We start from the raw sequence: 19777 nt of genomic DNA, 5'->3' as shown, positions 1-19777 counted from the left end.
TTTCCTAAAATTTAGAGACTATGTAATACAATTATTCATCCAAAGTGCTAACTGCCTGAAAGATCAGGTGGATATGTCAGACTTTAGTAAGTACCAAATCTACTTTTAATTATAACAAACAACGCAAGGGCATGAGGGAACTTTCAGATGAAAGCCACTAGAGAAATCTTGATCATTTGCAGTGCTAAATTACTGGGTAACTACATTTAACAGGTTACTTCTTTAGGCAGATTGTTTTCTCTGCAAAGGCATGTTTTTATCTTCTGATTTTTTTTTCCACTTGGCTGAGTGCTGCTGTGTGTCAGCTGCTATGATCACACTTGTACAAATGCACACAAACACACAGAGGCTGGTACCAGAGCAGTATGCAGCTGGAAAAAGATGAGTTTGATTAGCAAAAGGCAGAAATGCTAATTACAGAGCCAAACTGTGTACAGTATGTTGATAGCTACAGGTAATAGTGCTCTAACTCAGCACATCATTAAAAAACTTTTGATATCTCAAGCTAAAAGGCTTGCTGTACTGTGTAAACCAGTAATATAAACAACTTCAGATCTCATCTCAGTAATGAAAGAAAACGAGTGTATCTTTTTCCCTAAAGAGAAAGGCTTTGCATAAATACTGATCACGAGAACTATTGATGACAGCAGTGCTTGTAAAGATGATGATGACAAAAATTTCAGTGGCATGGCAATGATTTCTGAAAATGGAAAGAAAAAAAAGCCCAGTATCTAATTAAATAAACACCAAAATGCCAGTAATAGAATTCATCTCTGAAGAGGGAAAGCCAGCATTCAGTTGAGAGAAAATATATTTTTTTCCACTACAACACATTCTGAAGCCATTTTAGTTGAAGAAAAGGGTATGGACTAATCTCTGCTGTGTTTCACTTTATTGTGTTTTCTCCTAATTTCTACAGTACTGCCTTTTCTCTATTTTGTTGCTCTTCTGTTTGTTTCTCAGCTGTTTCTTTCCTCCATGTTGCATCTTTTCTGCATTTCTTTGTCTTTTTTGTACATAATGTTGTTTGTTTGTTTGTGTTTGCTTCTCTTTTTCCTGTCTTTTTTCTTGTTAAAATGATTTTTATTAAAGTTGTGTTTGGAAGCCTTGACCAAAAATGGAGTGTCCAGTTTGTAAGGACTACAGATACCATGGCAGGTAACAATTCTTCTGTCTATCTAATTAGAGGAAACAGCAAGAGAGTACAAAAGAGAATAAAACCACTGACAGGTGAGACAGCTTCTTAGCTTTCTTACCTCTTGAAGCTCACTCATATTTACCTGAACAATTTCACAACTTTTTTTGCAGAGGGAAGTTTCCAAGCAACAAAGTAACAGTAAAGTTAAAAAATATATAATGTACCATATCATCTGAAGATAGGGAAACTACTTAAATAAAGAAATACTCTACCATATTATCAGTACTGAGAAGCTATGCCTTCACTCTCTCAAATTCACATGCAGACATTTCAAAAACCTTGGGAATTAGTACATGTAAGCAATGTTAAGTGCAAGAGGTAAATATGTCCCATAACATATTCTGATGTTATAGTAGTCTTTCCTGTTGGATAACTTAAAAAGCATTTTGTTCAGTCAGAATCCTACCTAGTAAACCCAGAGCTTTATTCCCTGCTAATAAATAGACTACCAGAATTATTTTGGTAACAAGCAAATATGGTCTCTGCCTTAAGGTGTAGTCTTAGTAAGCAGGCTGATTTGGTTCTAATTGGGATTTGTTGCAGATTTGCTATGGGGCTCAGATATTCACACTGAGGAGTGTCTTTGTCCTATTTGAATACTTTCAAAGCTAATGAGAACTCGCTATGTGAATAACTGCCTCCTCCCTGATGTGGCACTAAATAGCTGCTACTAGTTCTCTTAAAGAAACCTTTGTGTGTGGTTCAGATTGATTAAAGAGTAAATAGACTACTCAAGATAGGTAATGCTTAAAGTTAAAATGATTAGGATTTACTCAGACATCTCTGAGTCTTTTTGCTTTCTACTGCTTTGATTCATATTTAGAAAGTTCCATTGGAAAATGATAGTGCCAGGGGCATATTTATTGCAAAGGTTTTGAATCTTCTGTTATTAAACAACTTGAATGATTGCATTGTTCTTAAACAGATTGAGCTCAGGTGAGGATATGGAAGAATAGATGAAACAAATATTCCAGTGGCTTCTAAATAAATGTGTCTTTCCATGACAACATTTGCTTTTAAAGATCCTACATTCTGAAATAGCTTCTTGCATCATAATATATAGTGTATAGCTGGCTGATCGTCCACCTTTTGTGCAAGAGCTTGGTGGATTTGCTTTGAATACAGACTATAGAATGAATGTGTTTGAGATTTTAAAACTCTCTGTTTTCTAAAAAGCAGATTTTTCACCAAGCTATGTCTCAGAAAATATGTAACATAATCTTTTTGTTTTCCTTCAGTTTCTTGACTTGTAAAAATGAAAAACATGTTTTAGGAACCCACCAATGTCTCTGTATGCTTATCCAGGAACAGGGAAAAATATACTCTTTGAAAGCTCAGATGAATTTGAAACTAAAAACTTCTGATGAAAAAATATAGGAAAAGTTTCTTTTATGTGAGTTTCTAAAGAATTCACTACATTATGCCTTTATCTTTCAAGAGATGTTTAACTGTAAACCTGTAAGTTATAGAGAGATCGAGACACATATTGTTCGATATCCCTAAGATCTAAGGCTGGTAAAGTTCATGGTCACCCACTACAGTCAGCCTTCCAGTTATTTGCAGTGAAGGGAATCCTTCTAGTGACAATTTCTCCAAAGACAAGAAGACCAAGGAAGTTGCTAACAGTTCCACTTTTACTGCGAAATCTTTATCTAAGCATCCAAGTGTTTCCAAATAGCTAACTACCTTTCATAAGTTTTCTGCCTTGCATGACTTAGCCCTGTGCCTTCCCTTTTTCTTTTTTGAGTGATGTTGGGCTCCCTCTGTCACCATGGAGTTTTGAAAATGTTTCTTTCATACATTACATATACTTTTCTACACCTTTTTTTTTCTGTCTTTCCACTTGTGTTTTTCTGTCTCTTCTTTCTTTCAAACCCTTGCATACATCCAAAGGCATTCACCAGCACCCTCACAGAGAAAGACACCCTCAGAGATATGTTCTTCCCTGTAATACCTGTGCCGTGCAGACATTTTGCTATCTCAAGCTCCATTCCACTCCCCTACCTCTAATAAAATCATTTAGTAGGACAATCTTTCAAAAGAATTTTCATACATCTAAGAGTAGATCTTGCTTCCTACTTCTGCTTTCTCTTAGAATAGTGTGGAATATCCAGGACGAATATTATTAAGACATCTGTCACATCCATAATCTTATTATTTTTCTGAGATAGGAGCAATGAGGGGCTTATTAGTTTTTTCTTGGCATCATCCACATGAAGCTTATTTACTGCTTTCTTTGAACTTCAACCATTGTCTTCTTGATGTTGCTAAAACTATATTTGCAAAGAACAAAGAAAGTCTCAGGTGAAAACCAAGATTGCTTCTAAGTGTGTTTTGCTGTTTGACAAAACACTTGCAGCTTGGTTTTCTGAGCTTTTACATGCATATAGAACATGAGAACTTAATTTATCAATCTATTGGGAGATTTTTATGAGGAAAAACATTCACAGCTAATAATAAAATACATACAAGCCTATAAATACGTTGTTTTGAGTTGAGAAATGGAATAATTGATCTGCTTTGTGGACCTGACAGAGCTTAAGGCTAGGGAGCCAGGTGGCTTTGTTTGCTATCAGGTCCAGCTGGGAATTAGCCAGGTGATTTCTACAAAGGGAGAGAAAGAAGGGAGGTGGGTTTGGTTGTTTGAAGGAGATGGGGTGGTGTACTGCTTGTGGCTTGTCTTAGATGAGTGACTGGGCTTCCTGTATTGGCAGTGTAAGCATTTTATGGGAAAGCCATTAACTTTCTTTGGTGCTCTGAAACGGAAGGTTTAGCTATGGAAAGAGAAGATGGGAGCTTTGGAGTTGACACTTGAAGTGGCTGTGCTCAAGCTGTAGGCAAAAGAGTTGTCCTGTTGGATGCTAGGGAAAAGAAAAGGGCAGCTAAATTTTCAGTGTATCTCTCTCTCATCTGTTGCAGCTAAGTCAAGGTAAGAAGGTTTATGACTGATTTTCATTTGCTCAGATTATGTGGAGATGAGGTAGCATCTGGCTCCCACCTCTGCAGGGGTTGTCTTGCAAGGTATGGGTTCCAGTCTCACCTAGGGCTGCCACAAGGGCCTCTCATGTGAACCATAGGTGGGCTGGGTTCTTGGTTTTGTTAGCCATCTCTGTGTCATTTTGGGATTCTTAAGGCTGTTTTAAGAAGCAAAAAAGAAAGTCTCTGTGTACATTGTGAGTATTGTACCTAATGGTGAGGAAGCGACTAATGTGGAGTACCCAGCTTTGTGGCGAAGATCCTGTTGTTAGTGGGTGGTGTGTACTTAAATGGACATGATTGTGACTACAATGTAGGGGAGATGAGTGCTACTGCTCTGAGAAGTTTAAGCTTACTCTGAGTATGCTTTTGAGAATATAAAATTCTGTTTGCCATTAACCTTAAGATAAATGTTTAGAACTAAGGTAGTCAAATGCTTTGAAGCTCTGGGAAAAAAAAAATGCTGTTTTAACTCTTAGCACGTGCATTTTTCTTCTGTTTCATTAAAAAGACCATATACTAGCCTAAACCCAGTCCCATGGTGGGGGTGTGGAAATATGAATAGGTTGAACTTTATCAAGAGTTTAAAAAATGAAGTAGCAAAATACTCTATCAAGGACTTGAGTAAGGACAATGAAAGATTGAGTGAGAGCACCGGGTTGCTTTTCTGTGTGATCACTTGTACTTAATGAAAGCTTGCAGAAGAGTTTGGAATACTTCTGACAGTGCAGAACTTGCAGCACTATCCTGTGCCCACACTTACTTTCTTAAACAAAGCTGTCTTTTTATAATAGCTGTATATAATATAAGACTAGAAAAAACGAAAGTTTCATCTGAATGGCACCTGAGGTATTACCGAGAGACCATGCTTGAGATACTTCTGTACTCTAAACAATTTTCTTATTATCCATCTGACTCCTCCTGGTCTCATAACGTTTAAAGCTGACTTTCCTTCTCACTTTCTTGAAGAACTTGAACATACTGACCTTTAAGATGTATTGTTTATAGTATATTGGTAATGATCTATGCATATCTGTACAAGTGAAGAACATTTATTTTTGCTATTAAGCTGAAATGCTTCAAGTTTTTCAGAAAAACCACAAGAAACATTGTGCATTAATTATTTGATGTAAAAATCATCCATTCATCTTTCTCTCCAAAGATGGGGAATCTGGACAGTAAAATTTATTTGCTGAGGGCAAAGAGTCTTCAGGATTTGTTCCTTCAACTTTGCAAGTTTCTATAGCAAATATTGAGTACCTGTTTTATAATTGAAGTTTCTCAGACCCTAATAATTTTACCAAAAAGTCATTACAGTGTGGATGAAAATATCATGTCCTAAAGTAAAACTAGAAATAAAAGCTGGTTGGATAAAAGCCGGTGGTTATTCTAAGCAAAGGTCATAAGAGAATATATGGAGATGCCTGTATAAATGCTTGTTTACAGGTTCATTACTACAATGCTATTGTTTACTAAACCTCTTTTCTAGAGAGATGGGAAGTGAAGAAAGGTGGTGAGAACACCACCTTAGTGCTTGATTTTGGCTAGATTAAAATGAGTCAGTTGGTCAATGCTTTTACATTATTGTTGTAACTGGCCTGATAATAATTTGTATTTTTTTTTCTTGACTCGTTAAAGATGAAAACTGTGCTTTCCAGGAACAAAACATGTTAGAATGGTGGCCAAAATTCTATTGTTCAAGAATAGTTTCATTTTAAATTAGCTGTAGCTAAATGGAATGCTGCATGTAATTAGCATATCTATTTATGGATGCACTCGAGAACATTTTTTTTTTCCAAAGCATTCTTTGAGAAAAGTTATTTTTCCAGTAGAGTTTAAGGCTGAACATACTGACTGTATCTCTATAAAACTTTGACAATGATTTGTTTTTATAACCCAATAAAATGGAATGCATTTTCTCCAATTTATTCCGCTTGCATTGTTGCAAATGACTCCTCCAATATCTCTCCCCCAAAAAGGGTGAAAACAAATACCTTGTAAATGCTTTTCACTGAACAAATGGTTAGATATAAGTTACAAGACCTGCTTTAAGCATCTCTCCAACAATATGTATGGCTAATAGCCTTTTTTTAAAAAAACCTTAATCGATAAATATTAACTGGGGAGTTGAAGATGCAGGTTGTTTGTTTTATTGTGTATCACTAAATAACATTTTCAAGTCTGATGAACAGCCTACCTTCTGCATTTCAAATTCTGTGTAGCCTGATTTATTGGATTTTTCTTACTCAAAATAGCTTATGCCAACATCAGAGTGTCTTTTTTAGCTACTATATTGGTATAGCAGATAATAAATTTTACTCAGACTTATAGGACATAGTCAATATACACAAATGCTGCTTACGGGGCAGAATTTTCCCACTCACTTTTCTTTTGTGATATAAAAACCAAAAGATGCTGTTAGACTTTTGTCAAGGATTTTTGGAGACTAAGAATTTTGCCAAGCTCTTACAAATATTTAGAAATTATCTTAGACTTTCTGCTGATATCTGTAAGTCTGGATGTAGCATATTCACATCCATCTCCTTGTGAGCAGTATTCAATGCATGGTTATAATATGCCTTTATACCAACAACTTGCTGTACATAAACTGATCAATATTTCTCCTTTATAAGTAAGAGTTAACATATTTTTGTTTAGAACTAACACTATCCTCCAAGTTCAGGGCAAGGTGGGAGCTGGGAACTCTACAGAAAATGTTTGGAAGTTGATGTGTTGTCAGAAATTGAAGGGTGTTGAGACTCTTATAGCTATAGAGAGCTCCCTGAGGGAGCTTCTTTGGAAGGCTCTGGTCCTTGACCCTGCACAAATTGTCTATCCATAACATCGTTATCTGTATTCAAGACTTTGGCATAACCTGGTGACTTCTTTCAGTGTGTCTTGTACTAGTCTCTGAAATTTTTATAATTCCTGTCAGCAGCCAGCTTGCTGCTTTTTTTTTTTTTGTCTGAAAAATATTCTCCTTTCAGGCCTCCTGATCCTGCACAGTTAGCAGGGATCTTATTAGGCTTTATGTCTAGTGAGAAGTGACTGCCTACCCTGTAGAAAAGCAGCCTTGCTATTCAGAGCTGCTGTTCTCATCTTCTAGGAGTATTTCTGTAATAGCCAGAGTTTGCTCACTGAATATTAATTCTTATGTGAAGACTAACTACCCAGATATTATCCTGTGGAAAAATGGAAAATAATTGGATTTCTGGGGAGATGCCCCACAACCCCCAAGCAGCTGTTTGGGCACAGAAATTCTTTGACATGTCCTCTAGTAAATGTGAAATGACCATTTGAACTTACCTGATTTGGAGAGGAAAGCATTTTTTGCTTCAGATAGCCTTATAGATCTAGAGATGCTGGCAGTTTGGGTAGGGATGACAGTTTATACAAATGATCTTTACCCTAACGTTCTTCTGGTGTTTATGTCCACAGTAATAACCAGTAATTAAATACAGCTTGTCCCTTTTTTTTTTTTTTTGTTTCCTCCAGGGTATGTGTACTTTTACTTCCAGTTCAGTAATCTTGTTACATTTGAAATTACTCAGGCAGCTTTAAGGAAAGATGAATAAAGCACTAGATACACTACAACTTCTGGACAACAATTATGATAATTTTGAAACACCATGAAAATCTACTGATACTGCAAGGTTTTTGTTGTTGGTGGTGGTTTTTTTTTTCCCCCTCACTTAAAGCAGGAACATAATTATTGTGTAAGGTTTCTATCTTAACAACAATTTGAATTGTTTAGGTGGTGCTGTGTAAACAAAAGATAGCACATGGCTTGAAAAAATATTTTCTTGGGGAAGTGTGACCAAAATGAAACAACTTCCTTTTATACAACTCTCATCGCACATGTGGCCTACTATTGCCAGTTTTCATCTCACTGACCTGCATGGTATGGTACATGCTTCAAAATGGTCCAGATTATCCTTAAGAAATGTGCAACCATTGCTTGGCCATAACTTGACAGTAAATAGCAATAGCATCTGGATACAGGTTTTGTTTCCCTTTTCAATATCTGAGCTGATATTTTGGGAATTAATTATCAATTTTTGATTTTTGGACTTGAAAGAGTTTTCATGAAACAACAAAAAAACCTATAAACTATGTTGGGAGTTACTACATGTAATATTTTCATTTGCTAATATAGCCATCTAAATAGAAATCGGTTTTGCCAATAGCATATGTAATACAGCCCTAAAACAGAAATAGGAGGAATCACCATCTTGGATCACAAGTGTCTTTTCCACAAGAGTAAAAATGAGGCAAACAAATAATCTTTAGAACATGTCAAGCTAAAGAGACATTTTCTTCAGCAAAAAAATATATTGTTTGAAATTCCTAGATAATTCCTGAGTAATAAGCAGTTTGAGATAGCTGGTAATAATTCTAGCCTCTGAATACTTTGCCCACTGAGAGGAAAGCAGCTTTTCTGGAGATGGCAATGCCAAGACCTATCTAGGAGTCTAAGAACAGAGGAAATGCATTATGAACCTGATGGTGCATTTTCCTGCTTAGTTAAATATCCAGACCATGTGGAATTCTTCCTCTTTTTTTTTTTTCTTCTCTTATTTCCATTACATTAGGAATTTTGGCTCAGATGGTAATGTTCCTTTCATGGTGTGTGCGTTGTATGGAGGAGAAGAGGCAAGTCCATGATTCAGTTGTACAGTGCTAGGTACAAAGCCAGAGTTTGGTGCTGTGATGCAGAAGTAGTTAAATCGGTAATTCTTAACAGGTAGGATTACATTTTTTTCAGTGGTTATGTGGTTTAAGAGCTTGCAGTTGAAACAAAAGGAAGTTAACAGCTAGCATACCATTTTCATTGGGATGATAATTGTGTTCTGTTTCCCAGGACCAAAACCTCAGAGAATCTCGAGCTGTGTGTGGTCTAGCATGTCTGCTAGTCTTGAGGAGAGAGATTAAAGGTTGCTTCTTATAGGATGGGGCAAGGGCAATGCTTTGGGGAAGAATATTGCCAGGAAAGATTGCTTTGCTTTCTCTCCTGGGGAAAAAAAAAATGTGGTGTTCTTTGTTGTCTTGTAACTTTAATTGGAGAGGTATTTTATTCTCCTTTTTTTTTTCCTATGTACTTATATGTGAGATCTCATAGTATTTGAGCAACAAAATGCTCATTTAGTCCTTGCTCCTTCACTATGTGTGTGGCTGTTTTAGAACTGCAGAGTCCTATAATATCAAGGATAGTATCAGCAGTAATAGCCCTTTGCTAAAATTCACTCAACCCCTACTGTGACCAAAATCTTCACTTAGAAATGTACACCATCCCTTTAGCTTATAAACTATCCAGCTTGCTGAATGAGCACTTCTGTTTTGTCCTCAGACTCTGTGAAGTCTGCAATTTGATCGTCACCTGGGGAAAGAGAATGCATATTGGGATGTTTTTTTCTCCTTTTCTGTAATAATCACAAAATATGGCTTGCAGTATATGACATATCTGACTGCTTCAGAAGGAGATAAAAGTTCCTTTTTCAGGGAGGCAGATGATGTCTAATATACAGATGTTTGTGATAAAGCAAAGAAATATTGCACACCAGGGGAATTTGACTTTTCGCCCCTACTTTAGAATACAGATATTTCTACCAAAACTAACTTTGGCTATTATATGGAAAGGGAACTGATGGCAAGAATTTAACTTCTTCCTTCTGCTGACTTTAACTTAAGAAGTTTTCAGAGTAAAAAAGAGACAAAATAGTAAGGGGGAAAAAGTAAGAGGTGCTTGTAGAATGGAGTTTTGGAGCTCTAAAAGGAAGTACAAACTTTGGTAGTAGCCGTGTTACTGTGCAAGTAGTTCAGAGGTTGGTGTCAGGAAAGCAGATTTTCTGCTATGGATGGGAACAGTTTGTTGAATTTTCGCTACTTGTATATCCAAATGTAGTTAAAATTAAATGCATCTTGGCTTCCAGCTGCTATCCACAGCATCCATTTACAACAAACAGTTGTCCTTCTGTTCTTCCTTCAGAAATAGCCTCTGTGTTCAGTTTCCCAATATCATAAGTGAGGATGTCAAAGAGGCATCTCAGCGTCATGCACTTTCAATCTGCCTGTTTTATTATTAAAACAATATCTTATTTGAGTTAGCCATGGAAGGAAAACAATTGAAGATGTATGAAAGAGCACGAATAGATGAGGAAGCCTGTAGTAGTTGAAGACAGATTTATGACTTCCAGGAGCACACCATAAAATGTCATTAATGTGCATCAACAGGTTGTAAATAATCCAAAGGCAGGCTTTGCACAAGCTCTGAAATGCTTTCAGTGTCCCAGTCCAATTTCAAACTGTGACAAATAAGCATAAATACTGCAAACAACCTGGCTTAACTGACCACCGGGGAAAGTGACAAAAAGGAGAGAAACGTTGTTTTAATAAATTTTTTAAGAATTATCTGGAAATCTTTATGGAGAATAGTTTTGCTTCAAAAGTGACTTCTTGTCAGAAGCTGGAACTTCACAAATATTATTTTCAGAGATGTGATCCAAACAATAAGTGTCTATTTGATAAAGTTAATTGATGCTTCTAGATACAATGCAAACCTGTTAGTGTATGTATAATGAATGAAAACTTTAGGATGATGAAATCTGCAACTCCAGAATGAATTGGTATATTGATGGTGAGCATCCTTCTTGCTAATTACTACATTGAGTAGTTTGATCAGCTTTGTGCTGCTTGCATCAATATACATTCAGTTTTGGATTTAATAAGCTGTTGTTTTAGCTATGAAAAACCTGGTCTGTGCAATGTCTTGGATGTCTGGATGTGAAATCTGTCATGCAGGCATGTATCTCCCTCTAAACAAGAACTTAAATCACACTGTCTCTATAAAATCACAGTACAGAAAGTCTGAGAAAACAATCCATTTTTCAAATCAAGCCATGGTCACTAGGCTATAGTTACAGTAGCTGAAAGAACAGCAGCTGCTACTGCTTCATGTATCAACTGTGAAATGGGCTGGCATCAGTAATTTTATAAAAAAATAAATGCAGATGTTTGCAAGAGCTCTTGGGCTTTCCTACTTAGAATAGAATGTAAACTGGAGACTTAGGGGTCATATAACTTCTTGAGGATTGACTGCTAGCAAAGTTTCATATTAGATTCAAGACAAAGAGTTTCATTGATTGCAGGCAGTACCCATATTGGACATGGGAAAAATCCTGGCATGGACTTGTTCATTCTCGTGTTATGAAATGCTGATGTTTGCGCTGAGTGATTCAAGAAGCACTGATATGTCTCACCATGGTATAACTCCCACTTTAATGACTGTGTGTTGATTTTCCTTTGAGCACAAGTAGGTTTAAGGAGGAGTTTGCCTGAACTCATGTTTTCAGTGAAATATGAATTTATACACTCATGGAAATACAGGTAGGAGGATAAACAGCTGTGTAAAATGGAGGAAGATGGGACTTAACTGTGCTTGCAGGTATTGATTAAAAATTAAAACAAGCTTCTGGAAGCCAAAGTTGTTCAAGGCCAACATCAACTCTTTGCTTGGTCTTTTTTTTTTTTTCTTACTGTATTTCTTTTTGTGAGAAAGATGGAAAAACACTTTTAAAAGTTTTAGATAGTATTAGCTCAGATCAACAATTTGAGACTGTTATTTACAGCAGGAGATGGCTGTGAAATTACAGGGTAGTCCCAGACTTGTTATGTTTGTTGTAATTCCAATTAAGCTAAAGAATTTATAGTTAGCTGAGAAATGGCATTGCTTTTTGCCACCCTTTTATATTCCACCAAGCTTTTATGTAAAAATCAAACAGATGTTTTCATATGTGTGGGTCATTAGATTCACTCAAAACTTCACTTTTCATCAATTTCTATGCAGAATGCAGTAGCTTTAATGGGTTTTAGGAGGAATTACAATGGCTGAGATATTTTTAGAGGAAATGAAAGATGCCTATAGAACACTGATGGATACAGCACACGCTGAAATATCCCCTATACGAATAAATGAAGTGAGACCTTTAAAACTCTATGGTTCCCATTTTTAGAATCTTGCTGTAACAAGGAACATAATGCCTCAGCTGCTTTGGAGATCACTTATTGAAACTGTTTAAGCTTTCAGTTGGAATATGAATATAATAGATTTTAGTTATCTTCTGCCTTTCTATATTATAGGATGTTTTTTGAATGTTTCTTGGAGCATTTATCTCTCCATTGGTGCTGCATGTGTATGGGTGAAATGGCATCAACGAGCTTTATTATACCAACTTCTTTTTCCTTGTCCCCACATTCATTACTCATTTAGGTTTCCCTTTTGACTGTTTCTTCCCTTTTACCCTCTTATATTCAGATGAGAACTCGCAATCCTTTATTAAAACATTGGAGAGAGCAAGAGAGAATTGCAGTTATAGTAATGAAAAGAATGCATGCAATGTATTATGAATGATAGTATAACTACCAGGAAGTGTGATTTTACTACAAAGAATTGGCTAGTTATCTAGCCTTTTGGCATAAACTGCCTTGTCTTTATGACAGGAACCAAAGGTAACATCGTGGCAAGGTAGCAGTGGTTACACATTTCAACTTGGCACTTGCAATAAAATGGTTTAGTTTTTGTCTAAGCCAGTTCTGAAACTGACATGAAAAAAGTTTTTTGATGGAGTGTTAGCAATGTCATAAAGCAAGAGAAAGTTATGCCAGAGTTTTCATCTTGATAAATGAAAACCTTCAGAAAAGGTTTTAAAAGCACTGCATTCAATTTTTCATATTTGGTATGGAATGCACTGAACAATGCTGCAACAGTAGCACTTGGTACAAAGCACTTCTGCCTCACTAAGAAACATAAGACATTATAGCTTTAGTAAAATATTCCCATTATAAATTGAGTTCTGCACTGTGAGAGAATGACACCTTTTCTATGGGGAGGAAGATTTTTTCTTTCACTGAGATCTTTCCAAGAATATCTGCTCTTTCAATAATCTCAAAATGTTTGAAGTCTTACCTTGGTGTATTGGCTCTGAGATGGTTAAAAGTCTTTAAAGCTCAGCCTGTAATTGCAGGGCCATTATTACCATCATAGAATGGCAGGAGTTGGAAGAGATCTTTAGAGATCACCTAATCCAGCTCACCTGTAGAGCAGGTCCACTTAGATCAGGTTGCACAAGAATATGTCCAGGTGAGTATTGAAGACCTACAAAGAAAGAGACTCCACACCCTCCCTGGGCAGCCCGTTCCAGTGCTCCATCACCCTCACAGTAAAATAGATTTTTCTTGTGTTTAAATGGAACTTTTTGTGTTCCAGCTTCATCCCATTACCCCTTGTCTTGTTTCTAGGTACAATAAAGGGAATAAAGGAATGCCCCAACCTCCTGATACCCACCCTTTATATATTTATAAATATGAATAAGATCCCCCCTCAGTCTACTCTTCTCTAGACTAAACAGCCCCAGTTCCTGCAACCTTTCCTCATAAGGAAGATGTCCTAGTACCCTGATCATCTTGGTGGCCCTGTGCTGGACTCTTTCCAGAAGTTCTCTGTCCCTCTTGAACTGAGGAGCTGAGAATTGGACACAGGACTCCAGATGAGGCCTCACCAGGGCAGAGTAGAGGGGGAGAAGCTCCCTTGACCTGCTGGCTACACTCTTCTTGATGCATCCCAGGATGCCATTGGCCTTCTTGGCCACGAGAGCACATTGCTGGCTCATGGTTAGTTTATTGTCAACCAGGTCTCTCTCTGCAGAGCTGCTCTCCAGCAGGCCAATCCCCAGCCTGTACTGGTGCATGAGGTTGTTCCTCCTCATATGCAGGACTCTTTACTTGTCCTCGTTGAACCTCATTAGCCTTCTCTTCACCCAACTCTCAAGCCAGTCGAGATCCTGCTAAATGGCAGCACCTTGCTGTTTCCTATCTGTTCATTGAGTTTCAGGAGTCTCTTTCCCTCTGGGCTTTCACAACATTCAGTGATTCTGACATGTTTAATTTGCTTTGTGAATTATGTATGACAAGAAACATCTTGCTCACTGCACAAGGAACAGTCTGTGCTGTGAACTGTGGTGCTTGTCTGCTGCATGTGGTGTTCACCTCTGTCACAGATCCTCATAGAAATCTGTGTAGGATTAAAAAAAAAAATAACTAGGGGAAAAATCTATCTGAATTACAAAATGGGATTGAAGAAGTTTTTTTTTAAGAACAAAAAATAAGTTGAAACATGATTTTGTTTTTATGTATTCAGTTGTTATGTTTTACACCTGAAAGTCCTTGATGAAATCTCTGCTGTCTGTGACACAGTAGTAAATTGAGTGGAGCTTCTCATTGATTATAGATGTGGTGAAGTAACTTAAGAAGTGTTGTAATGAGACGAATGTATGGCTGAAGCACCGCAGGCTATCAATGTGGCTTCAAATCTCTTCTGTGGGCTTTTTCCAAACAGACCAAGATATGGTTTTTTTCCATATCTAGAACAGATGAGCCCTAGTGTTTCTGCCTTCACCTGTTTTAAGGTTTCAGAAGTGCATGTGGAAAATCCTGCGGTTTATGATGCTAACCAGAATGGATAGATAACAAAATGGTGTTACATCAGGTTAAAATCAGGTTGATGCTTGGAGTCTCCTTCCTTGGAGGTCTTCAAGACCCACCTAGACATGTTCCTATGCGACCTGATCTAGGTGAACCTGCTTCTGCAGGGGGGTTGGACTAGATGATCTCTAAAGGTCCCTTCCAATTCTACGATGCTTGAACCAAACGGTTTCTCCACTATTTGTTATGGTGACACAGTGCTGTTATGGATCTGAACTGATCTGATTCTGTCTTCTGATGATAACCACTTATCTCTTCAAATTATGTTTATTGTATGCTAGTTTGCTTTAGTACCTCTCTCTGATTACACGTTTACTATCCTATCCCTTCAAATAATGGTAAACAAAACTTTGTCATACTTGAGTGTGGGTCTAAATCCTCACTAATATGAATCCACTGATCTTTTCCACATAACTACATGTCCTTTTTTCTTGTAAGAAGATATGCAGATTTCTGTTCAATATCTTTAGTTTAATGAGACATGTTCATTTAAAAAACAAAAGCCTTTCTGAGGTGATTGAAATGACTTGGGGTTGTTATACTATATTCGTGTCACATATTTGTTAATAGCAGTAAGGAGTAATAACATTCCAGGGATAGAAAGAATGGTTCTTTTCACTATTTGAAACATGTTGTTTATGCAGGTTCAATAACTATGTGAATTATAAGATTGAAGATCAATTTATGCCTCTTTTACACTCTTTGATTTATAATTAGATTGCTAGAAGATCTGAAAGAATTATGGAATAACATGGAGAGGATGGAGCTGAGTGAGGCAAACCAGCTGTGTCACTGAAATGAAGCAGGTATATTGTTTGTAACATTTCCATACTAGTTATGAAAATTTGGGCTTAGTTGTCTCTCCCCACCAAACTCCCCCCCGCCCTCAAATGTTTTACAGGGCTATGTTTTTTGTTTGGAGAAGAAATGATGTTTTCAGATTTTAGGTAGATGGTTTGCTTGGCATTTCTACATCTCAAGCTTTTAAGAAAATTTATATAACTATATGACAAGTTTTATCCATGCTACTCCATGCATTGTCGAAAGACTTGGGAAGATGATACGCAAGTTTTGGAATTAAAGTGACTGTCAAAATTTGAGCTAGTTAGTTATAAAAGATTAAGAAAAACATTTGCTTCAGTGATTTTTGCCTCAACACAAGAGGGTTGCCTGCTTTGGAGGAGCTTGGAGAGGACTGGTGCCTTTCCAAGGGAAGTTACCACATCTGGAACCGGAAATACTTTTCTTACTGGCATTGTGCTCTGTTTGAACTTTTAACTATTTTTCTGACTTGCAAAAGTGTCTTAGTACAACGTTCAGTGCTTTGCTTCTATGCAAATGAATTTAGTTCCATCTCAGTGAAGAAAGTGAAACAAATTTCTCTCTCCTGTCAACCATTTGGAATTTTTTGTTACTTTTAAAATAATATGAAATACAGTGAATCTAATTGCCTTTTTAACATTGCATTCTGTATGCAATATTTTGTTTGAAACTGTCACTTTTGTTTGTCAACAACACATGTCTCAATCTGTACTTTTCAGTCTTAAGTTGTCAAATTCATTAGCTTGATTATACTGCATGTCGTCAGAGTAATAATGCACATCCTTGTCTATATGCAGATTCCAGCAAAGTGAGTGGGAGTTCAGCTACCAATTTCAGTGGAAACAGTTTTATATTTTACATCAGGGAAAATATTTTACTTGTAGAACTTAGGCTAATAATTGGAAAAATCTGAATGTTTGAATGATAGGTAAAGGATCCAAAAGTTGACATGTTCATCCCAACATCTGCAATCTGGAAAATTGTCTGAATTTCATTTGTAGACATACCAATTTGGAAGCACCAAAAAGCCTTTCCATTTATACATTTTTGGCATCATTTTCTTTAACTTGTAAAGCTAGAGTGTAGTAATTGTGAAGTTGTAACAATAAATAAAAGCTACTGAGGCTTAAACTGCTAAAATCCAAGTTCTGTTTCTGTTCAGCAAGCTTGTTCTATATTAAATCTCACCTGAAAGGTGATTTTTTTTTTTAATGTTTTTATTTTTTAGCCAGGAGAGGCTAATTGTTTTCTCTGTGTGCTTGAGATTATTGATCCAGTTTATTCATCTTGACTATTGATCATACTGGAATGCATGAGTAGTGACAAATGCTTTATTTTGTGAAGTTCAGCTATCTGTTGAAAATAGACAACATACTTGTCTTCATGGTGCTTTGATTTATTTTTTTTTAATATATATTTATTTACAATATAAAGGATGCAGCTGTAGTGCAGAGAAGAATTACTCCTGCAGTATGACACTGTCCTGCAGTAAGCCTTGTCTGTGTTATAGCATGTGTCCACTCCTGTGGGGCATATACACAGGGGAGTGGAAAAAAATGACTGTTAACAATCTAGGGGAAAAGACAACTGGAGTCTTGTGAAGTCTTTCTACCAGTCTCCTCTGCTGAAGAAAGTATGAGGTTTGAGTGTGTGCTGGTTCCAAATACCATTGACAAGAATGAGAATTACTGTCTTCAGACACCAGGTGTGAATGGATGCCTTTCTAAGTGACAAAGATAGCAGCCTTGGGTGGAGTACATGTTGTCCAATGTCATACTGAAGTCCATATTTCTGCAGTGAAAATGGTGTCAAAAAAGAGCAGGTTCTAATTTAGTCCTTGTCATTAGTGCTTGACTGGACAGAATCTCCTTGATGTGGGGGAAGAAGTTTGCTAACCTAATCCCATCTCTTCCCCTGAGTGCATGGGAGGCTTCTGCAAAGTACTCATTTCTTTTGTATGGATCTTCTGAGATGTCTTGGTAAGCCTTGCAGCTAGACTTTAAAACAAAAAGGAAGAGCTCTTAAGTAAATGAAAAAAGCAAGAGTATGAACTAAAAGGAAAAATACTGAAACAAAGTGTTAGAAGACAGCTCTTGAAAGGCTATATTTCTGTCACAGCAACTTTCTAAGCCTGACTGGTGATGCATTTGACTCTTGGATCCAGGTCCCTGCAGGAGCCCTTTTTAATAAAGAAGCCCATACAACTTTATTGAGTCTGTACAACTGTACTACAGTCACTGAGCAAGATTATCAGAGAATCCCCACAGTGACTGGTGTTTTGGAAGTAAATGTGTTAGAGTGGTGTTTTTCCTTGTCCCACTGCTGGTGTCACAGATTGGGAGAGCAAAACTGTGTCCAAAGACATCAGAGCTCTCTGCTTAGGACTTTAATTGTGTTGATGGTGGTGCTTGCTAGGACAAGTAGCTATTACTTGTGAGCCGTACAAATGAATCTGAACAAACACAGGGAATATGGACTCTTATTACAAAAGGAGCTGTTATGGAACATGGGAGACTTCCCCTATATTTCAAATATTTGAAGTTCCTGTGATGCTTTAAGGATAAGAGGTAGATATGGCTTACCTAGAGCAATAATACTAAGAAAGTGTCTATTTGAATTCAGGAGAACAACTATCCATTTGTGAACATCTGTTTATATACTTGTCAGTTATCAATTTATTAGAGATATGAAACTGAACAGACTATTACATGCCACTTGCTCCTATTCCTAATGATATTCTCTCTGCATGGAATTTTCATACTTTCAGGGAAGGAGAAAAAACCTGAAAATGGTACTGGCTGGAAATTGTGAATTGTACAAATATGGTGTCAGCTGTTGCAAGTTCTTGCTTGGACACAAATGTTAGAGGAGATAGTATCATCTTCCAATTTGCTTAAGCATATTCTTTTCTGCTTAAGCAACCACAGGAGCTGTTTTGCAGAAGAGAGAAGGTTGAATTCTTTTAAATGCTTTTATCCACTTTTAAATCACTCATCAGGGCTCTTGAAAGCATAGGCAATTAGAATGATTTTCAAAATTATCTTTCCTTTCACATGTTATCCAAGAAGCTACCTGTTCAATTGGGGACCTATATATGCTGACTAAAATGGTGATATAACAGGATTCTGATAGTAACTTGCCTTTAATTGGGGAGACACTTTGTTTTTGTTACTTTGCTATGCCAAATGCAGTTGACTCTTCTAGGGGAGGAAAAAAGCAGAGGAGCTGGTGTGTGGATTTCCCCTCTGAATCCATCCAAAAAAACCCCAGCGTTAGTATTTCTGGTTACACGTGTGAGATTCACTTTGCTTGGTCCTCTAAACACAAAGGTATGTTCTTAGAGCACTGTGGGAATCTCACTGTGATGTATTGGTGCAAGTTTACATACATTGGGATACATTGGGATTTCACCAATACTGTAGATTTGTGAAAGCTTTTGTGATAGAGGGGTAAACTACTGCAATTTTGCAGCAGTTGTCCTGGCCTGGTTAATATTGGCACCTAAAGATAGACTATGAGGCAACCTGTTTGTCATATGCATTACATTTGTGAGGCATGCCATGTAACTGGACATGTTTTCTGTAAATTGAGTCTGGTAGCTGACTGAGACATGTCCATGAGGGAGAGTGTGGTTGTCTGGGGCAGATTCTACCTCATGTAGAATCTGCTGACATGATAGCATATTTCTCAGCACAACATATGCGATACTATGATCTGCTGTTCCTCTCAAGTATGTCTACCAGCATGTATAGTATAGCCTAGCAGTGGTAATTCTGCCAGTATGGACAAAAGTGTCTGATCATGGTCATCAATCAGATGCCAGAAGGGTTAGTTGGAGATCTCTGTGTGAAGTATCACTGAATGGTGCTGAATCAGCAGCTGTTTTCTTTTTCTGCTGTCTTGTCACTACTGATGTGGCTAAAACCAATCCAGTAGTTTGCTCTCAAGACTGCTTAGCAGGCTCTTGCTGAAGACAAATGGCTCTTGCTTTCTAGTGCAGCCAGCTTGGTATACAGAGTAAAGGATTGTATGTGTTAGTCCTTTTTTCTCTCCCCTCAGGGGGAAGAAGCTATCCCTGAGATCTATGTTCTATCGGCAAGCCTGTCCTTTGACACTGCACCTAGAGCTGTTTGTCCTGGGATTTACTACCACTGCAGTTGACTTCCTAAAAACATTGGCTTGCCTCTACCTTAGGTCTAAACTTTTCTTAGTGCAGCTTAATGAGCAGATGAGTGGTTATCTTCT

Source organism: Colius striatus, chromosome 1, assembly GCF_028858725.1.
Source record: "Colius striatus isolate bColStr4 chromosome 1, bColStr4.1.hap1, whole genome shotgun sequence".
Classification (NCBI taxonomy): Eukaryota; Metazoa; Chordata; class Aves; order Coliiformes; family Coliidae; genus Colius; species Colius striatus.
The sequence above is the reverse complement of the archived record's forward strand: the minus strand, read 5'-3'. Positions refer to the sequence as shown.